This window comes from Terrapene carolina, unplaced genomic scaffold, assembly GCF_002925995.2.
Source record: "Terrapene carolina triunguis isolate 2854851 unplaced genomic scaffold, T_m_triunguis-2.0 Scaffold53, whole genome shotgun sequence".
In the NCBI taxonomy this organism is placed as follows: Eukaryota; Metazoa; Chordata; order Testudines; family Emydidae; genus Terrapene; species Terrapene triunguis.
This window is the reverse complement of record NW_020664404.1, coordinates 3,972,400-3,986,741: the sequence shown is the minus strand read 5'-3', so window position 1 is coordinate 3,986,741 and position 14,342 is coordinate 3,972,400. Positions and strand designations below refer to the sequence as shown.

The window sequence follows — 14,342 nt, the reverse complement described above, 5'->3', positions numbered from 1 at the left end:
AGCAGAATGCACTATTGCTTATAGTAGGGCCCTTCATTTTTGGTTTTTATTTTATTTAAAATTACCCAGGAAATTATCAGTATTTATTACTACAACAAAAACAGGTGAAAATCAGTGCAAAACATATTAGTAATTTTTCTGGATAAATATCGGGGTTTATTTTGGTGGACGGAAGGACAAGAGAAAAGTATTCAGTATATTAATGCTTTGATGAACAGAATTCAATGTGGTTTGCTACAGAACTAAAACAGAACTCAAAACACAATTTCTCCTCTGAGTTTAAGAAAACAATGTACAGTATCTCTAATCCCCAAATAAAACTTTTCATTTGAATAAGCAGTTTACTGTTGCAGACTTAGTACTATTAGCCTATAAATATTTACATTTAATAATTGGGCCACACCATTTGCAGCACATACACTCAACTTCATCCTTTTCTCCTCTTTGTTTTTTTTTAAACTTTCAAATACTTCCTTGTGGTCTGAAATGTATTATGATACTGATTTTCATGTTCTTCCCATTTTAATGCGTCAGATCTTTAAACCATTATCTGCTAACAGCTTGAATGGGTACATGGTGGGCATGAGATTCATCAGTACATTCAGATGTGCAGGCACTTCAGAGCTTGCGTGCGTGTCTGTTTGTTTATTGCGTGTATCTTGTAGACTAACACAGAGCCTTAGTTCCACAGGCCTCTTTGCATATACACACAGACTAATGTATTATTGTAATACATATATCACATGCAATGTGTTGTATTTTCCCAATAAAAGAAGTTATTTTTATATATTTGAATGATACAAAAGTAGGGTGAAAATCAGGGGGGAAAAAAGAATATTTTTTGTAAAACCCGGGATTTTTTCGGTAAAAATCAGTTTAAACTGAAAACGAAGGGGCTTACCAGTGCCAGACTAGTCCAGTGATGAAAAGGAGTGATAGCGAGGGAGGGTGTGCTTGGGGATGAACGGGCTAGTGAGAACCTAGGCACCCCAGCTCCCATACAAGTGCCTTTGATAAAGGAGTTTGTCCATAGCCACCTCAAGGAGGCAGCAACTTTTGGACACATCCTATAACTCGGGTTGTTTTTTAAATAGACCTGAATTGAGTTTTCCTCTCCTTAAACAACTAAAACCAATATGTTTTCCAGCCTAGTTCTTTTTTTCTTTGTTCGACATTTCAAAGGATAAAGGCAACTTGATCTGGCACAAACTAGAGAAGGGACAAGATTGAACACCGCAAATCCCAATGTGAGAGGACCCTCCAGGTTGAAGAGCAATTGCCCCAAACAATCTACTTGGATCTCTTAGTAAGCTTAGTATAAACTATTGTATTTTTTGTGCATCAGCATTTGCTTATGTTTTTTATGCTTGCACTACTCTGAGAAATATTTACTTTCCTTTGTTCATAAACATTTTATTCACAGATACTGGTGTCAAACGAGGTTGCATTGCTTTATCTCCTGTTTGGTGTTGCCACTGACTTCATTACGAGGAAGTGTAGATGGATTCAACACAGGCATCCATGGCTTAACAAAAGTACATAAGAACATCTAAGTTTTGCTAGTAAGTTTATAAGCATGTGATCGCTTGAAAGAGCTGTGGAGTAGCTTGTAGCTAAGGGTAATAACAATAGCCTCTGAAGAGAAAGCAAAGTGCAGAGGAGGCCTGGCTTGCTGGGGAACTCTGTGTAGGCAGGGAACTGTGCAGCCTGGAAAAACTCAAGTCAGGAAGGTCTCTGTGCAAGAGAGGTGACAGTTAGGGATCTGGGAACCTACAGTGGCTGCCCTTGCTAAACCATGGAAGGGGTACAAGGCACAGTTGCCTTCAACTGTGACATCTACTACAAACAATTACAGGGAAGGACCAGGAACTGAAAAAATTCCAAGAAGGAAGCAATTCAGAAAGATTTAACAGTCATCAGCAGTACTAAGGATAATAAAAGTTTCTATTTCAAAAGGGCTTAGATTTTAAGAGCATATGGAAAGTCCAGTGAAATTAGTGGCATAAATTCTATTTCACTAATGCTATCCATTCAATACTCACTATTCTGTCTGCAAGGATGAGCATGCATTACAGAGGGCACCTGCCAGCAATCTACCAAAACAAACTGATATACTGGGCCCGTGACACAGAGCCGAGGCAAGTCTCACAGCTTCCCACAGGAACACTGAAGGTCTCAGACAGTTCTACCAGAATGCATACTAACACCTGAAATGCCACATCTTTACTGACAACCTCTAGCATTTTAGGGATTGTAGCGGGGTTAACACCCACTCCTGCCTGGGAAGGGTTAAAGCCAGCCCTGCAGAGGGCTGGGGGAAAAGCTACCATGGCTGATTGGGGAAGTAGCCGCAGCTGGGCCACACCCTAATCAGGCCTCAGCTGGCCCTATATAAAAAGGCTGTGAGGCAGAGGCCAGCCAGTCTTTCTCTACATTCAGAGAGAAAGGAGGACCTGGCTGTAAGGGACTAGAGCAGAGTACCTGAGTGGAGCAGGGCTGGGGAAAGGCAGAGGAGCTGGGGAGCTCCAGCCTGGAAAGCCCCGGGCTGCGGCCTAGTATTAGGCCAAGGGGTACTGGGGGTTGCAGAGGGCAACCCAGATGTAGGCCAAGGCAGCAGGTCCAAACCCTCCTTGCCAGTGATGAGTAGGCTGATACTGCAGTCTGCCCCAGGCATAGGGCTAGACAATGACTGGCAGTAGCCTTACACTGAGGCAAGGTGGGGTTAGTGGGTGGGGGTTCCCCTGGGAGGGGAGACCCAGAGCAAGGGGTACCGGGGTCCTGGGAGGGACATGGGAGCCAGTAGAGGACAAGGCAGATCACTGGCCTGCAGAAGGTGCTCCAGGCTGGATTGAGCTGATTCCCTGGAGTAACCAGCAGGAGGTGCCGCAGGGGTGAGTCTAACCTCTTACAGGGATTAATTCATGTTTATTAAGGGCTTTGAAAATCTAAACCCCCTTTTCCAAGAGGTGGTGATGATAACCATAAATTGCACTGGCATGTTCTTCCAGACAATCACACAGGCCTGTTTTAAAAATGATGTCCAAGTGGAAACCAAGTTTGCCCTCCAGCACTGAACTATGGCTTTCAAAGAACCCAACAAACTGTTAGTCTGTGTGTTTTACTCCAGTAACAGTTCTTACTTGGAGTTTCTGAAAGCAAGATTAGAATCTGAAAGCAAACAGTATTAAAAAGCTAAAATTAACATACTAATTTCAAACTGTCTCAATTGCAGAGAAAGGAGGATGGTTATGTCAGAAGATGACTTTTAATGCAAATGTTTGCAATAAATACATTGATCACAACTCATAGACTATCAGGGTTGGAAGGGACCTGAGGAGGTCATCTAGTCCAACCACCTGCTCAAAGCAGGACCAATCCCCAGACAGATTTTTGCCCCAGATCCCTAAATGGCCCCCTGCAGGATTGAACTCACAACCTGGGGTTTAGCAGACCAATGCTCAAACCACCGAGCTATCCCGATAAATCTCTTTCCACAGGTTCATCACAGAAAAGCAGCTTGTGTTATACGACAAGGAAAGTCTCCAGAAAACATTAAAAAACAGAACAAGAAACAGGATTTACCCAAGTTATGTTAGTTTTACTATTGGTGACTAATCATGAGGACAAACCCAGTGATTTACGGTCACTAACTGGACATGGAGTATCTTAACTATTTTTGGGGGGGGGGGGCTAGATCAGCAAAGGAGACTTTAAGCATTTTAACACCTAACTTTTAGGTGCCCTACTGCCTAGTGAGACTTACAACCGTGAGTTAAGTGCCCAGGCTTCCTATACAATGCATGGGGAAGTTAGGCACCTACGAATAGAGCCACAAAAACCACTGAGCTGAGCAGGAAGTGCCCTAAGACCTAACCCTCAAAAGGTCGTAGATGCCTAAGTTTGGGAGTCAGAAACATGAACCCTCTCCTGAAGTTAGATGTCTAAGCCCTTTCTCACAAAAAGGAGTTAGTAGTATCTTTATAACCTTTAGCCCAGTGTTTAGGGTACTCAACCAGGATGTGGAAGACCCATGTTCAGTTCCATTCTCTGCCGGATTGTGGAGCAGAGACTTGAACTTGGATCTCCCCACTCTCAAGAGAATGCTGTAACCACTGGGCTATGGGTGCATGCTGGGCAGATCTCTCAGGCTCTCCTGTTGAAACTGTTCCTCTGTGTATAAATAATTAAATATGCATTAAAGCACTTGGCTCTCTTCTCCTAGGTGAGCGTGCTAACCACTGGACTAAAGGGGGAATGCAACACCATTTTTTCCTCGTGTTGTTTTGTGCAGCACCCATTCTGGTAGGCAGTTCCTGACACCACCTACTAGATGGAGCCCCGCAGGTGAGATAGGCAAGGCAATGTCTTGTTTGAGGATCTTAGCTGTGAGCTAGGCACCTAGACAGAGGCAGCTGTGTGCATGCCCAGCTACAGATTTAAGCACTAGGGACTTTAGGCACCTACAGAGATAGATGGCAGCTGACTGGGGGATTAAGGTGGCTAAATGGCAGTTAGGTATCTAAATCCCTTTATAGGTCTAGCTCTAGATAGTTTCTCATCCCAGAGCAAAACATTAACTCCTATTATTAATGCTTTTTAAATTATCTGAGCACTCCTCACTCTCTTGCCCATACACTGAAAGATTTATGTAATGCTGCACTTTATTTCAACATATTACGGCAACTATCTAGTAGTTTATCACTTTCACAACGGAACAAGTTTGAAAAGATTGTTTACACAGACTGGCACGTGTTCAACTAGTCCTGCTCATTATTCCCCTTGCTATTGTTTGAGATATGTTTAGATAAAAGGTATTATTCAATCATCCAGCTTCACCTCCTCACCATTCTCTGTTGGTGAAGCTAGTTGGCTGCTTTGGAAATTAATGCAACGTTACAAATTTAGCATTGCTACTTCACTGGGGAAACAAATAGGAAAAGGAGATGGGCAGTAACAAGACCTTGCTTACTAACAACTGATAGTTAGTCTATACAGCAAGTAAAATGATTAACATTGGTACAGCAAGGTGTGATTTACCACAATGGGTTTGAAATTTTTCCTCAGTATAGAAGTCTTTAAGTAAGAAAAGATTTAGAACACATTTAAGTCCAACATGGACTGACAATTTATTTTTTACCAATTCACCAACCAATGTAAATGAGAAGATAATAGAAATGGAAATGTTTCATTTCTATGTTGGTCATCAAGGAATGTCACAAAGGAAAACTAGAATAGGTCGACAGTGGTTCAAACAGCTACAAAGATATTTTTACCATCTTGAGTAAAACCTTGAAACAAAGTTTATCCTTACAACAAGACTACCCTTTTAAGACCTTATTTTAGGCCATGTATTTAAATTGGTTAAATGAATAAATTTTCTGTCTTTTGTAACCTTTTGACAGGCTAGCAATTTATTCTTTTACCATGTATTAAAGTTAAAAGGCTTTTATGATGCTTCTGTACATAATTTGGTTTGGCACATTTTAGTAACTAGAGTTATATGCATAACACAATGAAGTGTTAACCTCACTTAATTGGCATTACTTAATGTCCATATGCCTTGAACCTTTTCTTAAATGCAGTAACTCTCCCTGTTTACTATTTGGAGTAAAACCCCTTTCTTATATATTCTTCCTTCAACAGACAACTTCCTATTTGAATAATTAAGGCAAGACGAGATCAGTGTAGATATCCTCTTTTTAAAGATACCCACACGCTGTGATGTCTCCACAACCAATCTATTACCTGCCATTCAACAAGGCATTGGTTGTCTCAACAGCTTACAGAATAAAAATGGTAATTATACTTAATATACCGGATGCATTGTTCTAAAGACAAAGACTGAGCATATTCAGAAAGTATTGAATGGACTATGAAAGCATTTAACTGGTGTGCAGAAGTTGAGCTAACATGTGTTCAAAAGATCTTGCTGAAAATAGCGAAAGTCCAAGGATCCAGACAATTCTATGGTCTTAGGCTCATCTAACGGTAGGAAACAAAACCACTGCTGACAATCATCAATAAGTTCCCCTGAAATTGTTTAAAATTGTTTAATTGCTAGTATTGCTTGGTTTAACTGAGTCCCAGGCCTGGTCAACACTTACAATTTACATTGGCATTGCTACATCTGCTAGAAGTATGAGCTAATGGCTGGAAGCTGAAGCTAGACAAATTCTGACTGGAAGTAAGGTGTCAATTTTGAACAGAGAGGGTAATTAACCATTGGAACAATTTACCAACGTTGTGATGGATTCTCCATCACTGGCAATTTTTAAATCAAGATGAGATGTTTTTCTAAAAGATATACTCTAGGAATTATTTTGGGGAAGTTCTCTCACTTGTGTTATACTAGGTCAGACTAAATGATCACAATGGTCGGTTCTGGCCTTGGAATCTAGGAATAGCTAAATGTGGTTCGGAGAAGTGGTATTACTATAACAGCAGAACTACTCCTTCTATCTGCCTATGCAGCATCTACATAAGGGGGCTACGCCAGTGTAGTTAGGCTGACATAACCACACTGACATGGGCTCTGTAATGTAGATATGGCCTTAATGACGCTTTCGGTAATGGTGCTGAAAATTGTTTTGTCCTACCATGCTTTGTACTTTCCAACTAAACCATTGTCAGAATAGATTCAGAGGATATGACTACTCTGCAATTAAAAACCCACGGCTGGCCCGGGACAGCAGATTCGGATTCATGGGGCTTGGGCCAAGGGACTGTTTAATTGCAGAGTAGACATTCCAGCTGCAGCTGGAGCCTGGGCTCTAGGACCCTGCAAGGTGGGATGGTCCTAGAGCCCAGCCCAAGCTCAAAGGTCTACACAGCAATTAAACAGCACTGTAATCCGAGCCAGCAACAGGAGTCTAATTCAATGCAGACATACTCAGAGGAACCCACTGCTGAAATCTGTTGCCAGTGACTGTAGTGTTTCCTAGAGTAGAAGAGGCATCATAGAGAAATATTCTCTGTCAAGAGTAGTATCAGCTACCAACTCAAGAGATCATGCTGACTCTCCCCCATCTTCTCCCTTAGAGATCTAAACAATCAAAACTGGGATGGATTTTACAAAAAAGACAATGGAAATATACCAGTATGTTGGAAATACCATGACCCAGGTTTTACAGAGGGAGACTAGTATGTTGCTTCTATATTGCCTTTTATCCAAGGATTTGCAAACATCAAAGTCAACCGACACAGCTGTGAGAAGATTACTGAGCATCTAGAAGCTCTAATCATGAACTAGAACCCCATTTTGCTAGGTAATGGACTATACCAAGTCAAGTTCTTCATTATTGTACAAGTTTTCCAGCTTCTTGATTTAAAAAAAATGAAAATTGGGCTAGTTAGATTAAATAGTCAAATACATTTGTGACTGGCGCTACAATAAAACACAAACCCCAAAATACTTGGAAAAAACAAGATGTCCCTCCACCTGCATCTGTTAAATTTTTTAAATGTATAGAATTCCAAGAGTAAATTGGAGTAAGTAAACTAATAATATGAACATATTCGGGGTAAATATCAGGTTAGTAAAACCACTGTCTGGTAGCCTGAATTTATAATACTACCAGCATGATCATATAGTACTTTATAAACAATTATCTTCACACTAACACTGTGCAGTAGACAAACATTGTCCCCATTTAAAGATGTGGAAAGGGGCACAGAAGTTGTGACTAACTCACCGTCACACATCTTCAGAGCTTGATCCAACTGCTATTGAAGTCAATAGGAGTCTTTCAATGACTGTAGTGAGAGCTAGACCAAGCTGCTAGTCCATGCCATTAGCTGCTGATGGTTAATCCCAACATGTTTTTTAAAAAGGAGCAATCCTGTCCAAACTCAGGGCAAAGCGGTGCTCTACATCATATCAGTTAAAACACTTCAAAAGATGATGCCTTTACCTAGTATGCACATGACTTCAGAGGTAGTATTAAGATTCATGAGCTCCCAGTCTTGCATTTACCCTACTAGATCACAATGCCTCTCTGGTTAAACTGTTGACACGTACTTAATTCTGCATGTATTTCAACTGTCCAGAACATCTAACCTAAGTGAGAATGAAAAGTGACCTCCTGCTTCAGTTTCCTTGTAAATGTCACCAAACAGCAGAAGTAATGGAGTATTTGCCCAGCCTGCTTCCTTATGAATTCCTCCTTCAGTTCCCCTTCATGCACTTCTCACAAAGAAACCTGCCCTTTCAGCCTCTCATCTGAAGTGCTGGTTGTTTAAAGAATGACTAATCAGCTGGTCCTTGAATGAGGGACATGCAGCTTGCCTACCAAAAATAACTTATTCTGGCTTCAGAAAAAAATTTGCCACAACCTTATAGTCTCGTCAAATAATTCCCTTGGTCTAAAAGACATTACAAGAGACTAGTCGTCAAATGGTCTGGGAACTGCAGGCAGAGCTTGGGTACAGTATCAGAAAGTCTTTGTCCCATCCCACCATCTGAAATGGTCTGCACAGGCAAGCATGTTGCCTTTGTTAAGTAGGACAGAAGCAGATACTGGAATCTCCATACAAAGGACCAGTTTCTCGATTTCGGCCTCATTTATCCTTTGTAACTTAACACAATAGGGATTCCAAGACTCAGATAACACAAAGCAGGCATCCCTTCCCACAAGAAAGGTAAAAGCCACAGCATGTTCAAATCCTATCACAATGCAGTCAGCTCTCAACTGCAATTTGACTTCATGGCATTTTAATTTTATTTAACATTTGCCAGAGAAACAAGAGAGAGTTGCTATTTTTGTAATGCAGCATTTTATTCCGAATTACAAGCTAGTAATAACTTCATAGAATGACAAGTGACAAAGCCATGACAAGCTATCAAGGTTGTAGGTTTGGGGCTTTTTTTGGAAAGCATTTATATGCTCATGAATATTGTAAGATTATTTTTTAAAGCTTAAATTCAATCAGCACCACAAAATAGAAAAACTTTGAAATGTATACTTAAAGGCATAGTATAGTATTCTAACTGATAATGCTAAACTAGGGACACCAAAAAGACCACCGAAAAACAATGATACTATGGTAGCCAAATAAGAGCCATGATCACAGATGTGTCTCAGAAGTGGGTTCAGTTTACATCTATAGTACTCTGCAAGTGTAACTTCAGGCCACACCTACTTGACCCAAAGCTCCTTTCAAAGATTTCCCATCATGGCTAATACCAGTTCAGCTCCACTGGCGTTAGCAACCTTGATAGCCCTGGCGTAGACAGGCCACCAGCATATTAACGGCCGTATCATCTAACTCCGCTCTAGTGGGCATAGTGCTTCAAATACCAGCAGCAGCCTGTTTACGCTAGGGTGCCCGCGTGTGCACAAAGACTAAAAGTTCTCTCTCCCCACTCCAACCTACTTTTAAATTTTACAGCTGATCACAGCAAGAGCAAGCACCCTGATAAGAGTTGAAACCACACTGAAGACATTTGCGTGGGGGGAGTGAGGGGGAGGGGACATTGCCAACAAGTCTAATGAGATATCAAGAGATGACAAGCAAACCAGAGTAGCCACAATGAAAATGTGCTAGTGCATTTTAAAGTACTAATGGGGCTCAAGCTTACTAAATGCATTAGAATCTATTACATGTACTTAGGAGTGCAAGTATACAGAATCAAAAATTAGATATGGAGGAGACCTACTAAGTCAACTTGCTCATTCACCTGACAATACAGAATTGCTCTCTACAATACAGTCTCAAAATGTTTTATCCAGTCCACTTAAAATGACTCACGCAATAAGGTAGCTGACTTACAAATATATGCAACTAATAAATTTCAGGGATGCTCAGAACATTCCAAACCAGCCCTATGTGCAGTGTTAGATTTAAAACACCATCAGGGAAGAAGAAAAAAATCAACCAACTTTTCCTTCAGTATTTATACCCATTTGACTCTATATACTTTGAGCCATTTTAATCTAAAAACAAACATATTGTTCATGTTAGCAGGAGGTTACTGAAATCAGACCTCAATCCCCTTAATCACAAGGCAGATAAGAAGCAAACATTCCTTTACATCTAAAATATGATTAGTAATTGCACTCAAGAAACCCTATTTCAGCCATTATTTTTAACCAACATAAAACCTAGAAGTCTAATACAAGAATACAATTAAATGTCGTATTGCTGCTTAGACCTTTTCAAAAGCAGTTCTAACAGAACTACTCTTCCTCTATGCCCTTTTAAAAACCCTGGAATCATTCAGAGAGCTCATTTTCTCCGGCACTTCGACATCACAAGCATTGGATCAAAACACCACTTGTACAGAAGGAGAAGGATATAATGTCCTCTACCACACACAAGATCAGATCCGGATCATTATGGTTGTACCTAACATCATCTATATACTGAAGGGCATATAGTGCATGTCCTCAACACTAATAGAATTGCTTTGTGTTTAACTTGTCTCAAACTTAATATTAACATGATTTTGAGAATGGATATCCATGTGCCTCACTGCCTGAAGTGGAGAGGTTAAGAACCTCTGAAATCTCCCCATTATTAAAGGGCAAAGGGCTGGACTGGACTTCACTCCCTCCTGAGTCAATTAGCACAGCTCTCTTAGACACATGGATAGGAAGGCCCTGAAGTATGGCAGTAAAAGCACTTCAGTGGAGCCCAAGACAGAGGGAAGGGTAGCTAGTTTAGCAGAGAAACAAGAAACTGGGAGGATCTAGGGAGAAGCCTGAAGGGAAGTTATGTTAAGCACAAACTGCAAGAAAGCAGCACAAGGGGGCTTGGAGATCTGAAGTGGCAAAGGAAAACAGCGGCCTGTCTGAAGGGGCAGACCTAGCTATTTTATACAGGGTCCCCAGGCAGAGCAGAAGGTGGGCCTAGGTTCCCCTACCAGCCTCTGAGGCATGCAAGCCCAATGGAAGGAATATTGAGCCAAAAGGCAGGCTCAGGAATAGCCCAAGATGGGAGCAAAAGGCTCTCTTGTATTGGGGTGTTTTGTGAACTTTCAGTTGGACCCTTCTGCTACCACACCAGGACACTGAACTTTGCAATTTGGCTGAAGGGCTGGGCAACAGAAGACCCATTGAGAGATGGACTGCCTGAAAAAGATGCCGGAGACAAGGACCAGTCACAGCATTGCACCCTGCCACAACTGGGCACTTCAGGTGGTGAATCCACTATGTTACAGTGCAATTATAGTACAAACCTAGATGTTGGAAAAAAAGTGAGATTTCAAAATCCTGATCCCTTTTCCAAGGTGTGCTTTTTTTTTTTTTTTTTTTTGGTTAAGCTAAACAAACATAGCTGAGAGTTGTCAATTTGGATTCACTTCTTCATAGTAAGTGGTGAATTTGTTTTTATATATTTGTTTTATATCTAGAGGTCAAGATAGGTTCTTCATAAATTACAGTATTTGAAACAGTCGGTACATAGAAGAAAACCTAGAAGTCTAAACTTCATTTTTTGCCTCTTATAATCTGAAAATAGCTGACCACCCCCAGACTTTTTTCCACCTTCCAGACTAGAGTTACCATCAGTACACTACTAATCACGAGAAAATATGGTTTCTAATGGAAACATGCTCCACAATAATAGCAGCAGTATTATAGGTTAGAGGAGAAAGGGATAAGTGAAAGCTTACAAGCAAACATTTTAATGCAACAGAGCACAGCAAACAGATTTTGTTTTCAATTATTTAATTTATTCCTACCTTCCACTACAGCATGATGCACATCCCCTTACATAACCCGACTGTCAGTCTCCTCTTCCTGCAGATTCTAAGCAAAAATAAAACATATTTTAATTATTGACATAGTGTTTCATAAGTGTTCACTCTTCGTAACTATAGTTAGGTGAGTACCGGATGGTAGTAACTGTTTCAGATATGTATGGACATAAAACAGGGAAATTCTTCCGGCTAACTACCCAAATTTCCCCAATCAGTTCCAACACATCTCTCAGTCAGATCGCATTCTGGTTTGTGCTATACCCTCAATGTAATTTACATGGCAGGCCCTAGAATACCTAAGAATGTCTTGAACATTCTTCTCCATAGCGCCTCAAGCTTGAAAATGAAATGCATGAGAAAAATGTGTTTGAAAAAAAAATCATCCTTAAAAAATGGCTCCCCAGTCTCTCTAGGCCTTGTCTACAGAAAAGAGTAATAAGAATCTTGTCTACATGAGGGAAATTGACCAGAATAGCTATTGAAGAATAAACTATTCCATAATATCTCCTTGTGTAGACACTTCTGGAATAAAAGTCCAGAATAATGAAGTGACTTTTATTCTAAAACAGGATGTCCACCTAGGGAGCTATTCTGGAACAGTAATTCAAGTCAATTTCCCCTGAGCAGATAAGGCCTAAAAAAAGTTAATACTGTCTCAAATTAGATCATTATGGCAGGTTATCCACTATTTGTCAAAGAATCCATACTATTAAAAAAAAAAAAAGTTTTACCAGTTTAATTTAAACCCAAGTGACAAACTAAACCAAAGAAAGCTATTCTTATACCAGAGTAAGAGCCTCCACATGGAGGTTTCTACGACTGTGTCAATTACTGGTTTAGATGGGGGGGGGGAGAGAGAACCAAAACTTTCCCATGTAGGCAAAGCCAAGGAGAGAAAGTGACAAGCTGACTTGTTCTAATTATAACCCTTTGACATGGAAAACAAAACATTAACAAATTGAAACTCTACAATCGGCAGCATCTCTAGCTATTGTTCTTTTCTACCCAATCTTTTGATCGCGTGCGGGGGGGGGTCCCCCCCACATTTTTAGTATTTTCTGTTAGGGAAAAAAATTCAACTGCTGCTGCCCTTACTAAGCTACACATGCAGAAAAATGTCTCCATCCAAACAACACTAATAGCAAAGCTCTGACCTTTATTCTTCCCTGTGAATTCAATTGTGTGTTAACTTCAAAGCAGGAGTATTTCAGTGCTAATGCTATTAAGACAGACGATAAGAAAAACACTCAACAAGGCATATTTTAAAAATATCTATATCCTCCCACTCCCGTCTCAGAAAGGACTCTTTTCTTGCTGCTCCTTCACCATGTCCTACTACTACCTAGAAAACTGTAGGGGTTGCTATCGCGCTTGGTATATTTCCTTTTTGCTTCCCAAACTCACCTTTGGATCAAAAGTAAATGCAAGATGAGGACATGGTTCATTATTGCAAAAAAAGGCAGCAAGCAGCTGCCCAAGTCACTGCTGGAGAGAATGGTAGTCACAAACCCTGCGCCTTTCCCCTAGAGCTTAGACAATACTCTTGTAACTCCCACGAAAACTCACTAGGGGGAAAAAAAGATGGTCTCTTATCACACATTAGTTAACACATGGTAAAAACCTAATGAACACAGGGCAGTTTGTAATTTTTTCCCTCCGCACACATTAGCAGGCTGAGGCAAACTTCAGGACGGAGCCTAAGGTTCATCTCAACTTGCTAACTCATGTTAAGACCATGTGTGGCAAAAGTGAAAAGGGAAGAAATGCATCAGATCATTCATTACCTTGTTTTACACTAATCTAGGGACTTCCCCTTTCTGCCAGAAGATACTTGCAAGGTTTGTGATTCCCCTTCAGGCTGCTAACTTCTGGTGCCTAAAGAACCACCCTCAAAAGCAGATCCAAGGCTGTGTTAAGAGTTTATCTTCTCCGACTAGGCTACAACAATGGTTGTTTCAAAATGAAAGGATGGGAATAAAAGTGAATCCTCCTTTCTCTGTCTCTGTATTTTATCTTTTATAGAAAAAATAATCACATACGCATAGAAAGCTATGCTACTTGCATACACAATGCTGGGCATTAACTGCTCTATTTACCTCAGGGGTCGGCAACCTTTCAGAAGTGGTGTGCCGGGTCTTCATTTATTCACTCTAATTTAAGGTTTCACGTGCCAGTAATACATTTTAACGTTTTTAGAAGGTTTCTTTCTATAAGTCTATAATATATAACTAAACTATTGTATGTAAAGTAAACAAGGTTTTTAAAATGTTTACGAAGCTTCATTTAAAATTAAATTAAAATGCAGAACCTCCCAGACCAGTGGCCAGGACCTGGGCAGTGTGAGTGCCACTGAAAATCAGCACGCGTGCCATAAGTTGCCTACCCCTGACTTACCTTTTAGAAAGTGAAATGTAACTGCAAGCTAGGACCAAGCTTTGATGGTGGAATTTGATTTTATCTGTGTCGCTCATTTCCAATAAAAATATTTTAAGATAAAGAAAATGCGTACACAAGACACACATGGGAGGGAATATCAGGAACATGGGGCTCACAGGTAAAAGTCACAGAACAAATGTATCCTTTTATCTGTTCCAAATAAACCCACAAGCATATCACAAGAGAGGGATCGGGGGGGGAGGGGGGG

The 14,342-nt window shown here is 40.6% G+C and overlaps 1 protein-coding gene across 1 annotated transcript in view; it reads right to left on the bottom strand.

Moving 5' to 3' along the window:
- The window catches only part of SLC23A2 (solute carrier family 23 member 2), a 99,633-nt gene that overhangs the window by 84,130 nt on the left and 1,161 nt on the right, over window positions 1–14,342 (bottom strand). Inside the window, exon 2 of the mRNA XM_026657756.2 lies at window positions 11,681–11,747. The gene's annotated coding sequence lies outside the window, so the exon portion shown is untranslated. The remainder of the gene's footprint in view (window positions 1–11,680; window positions 11,748–14,342) is intronic.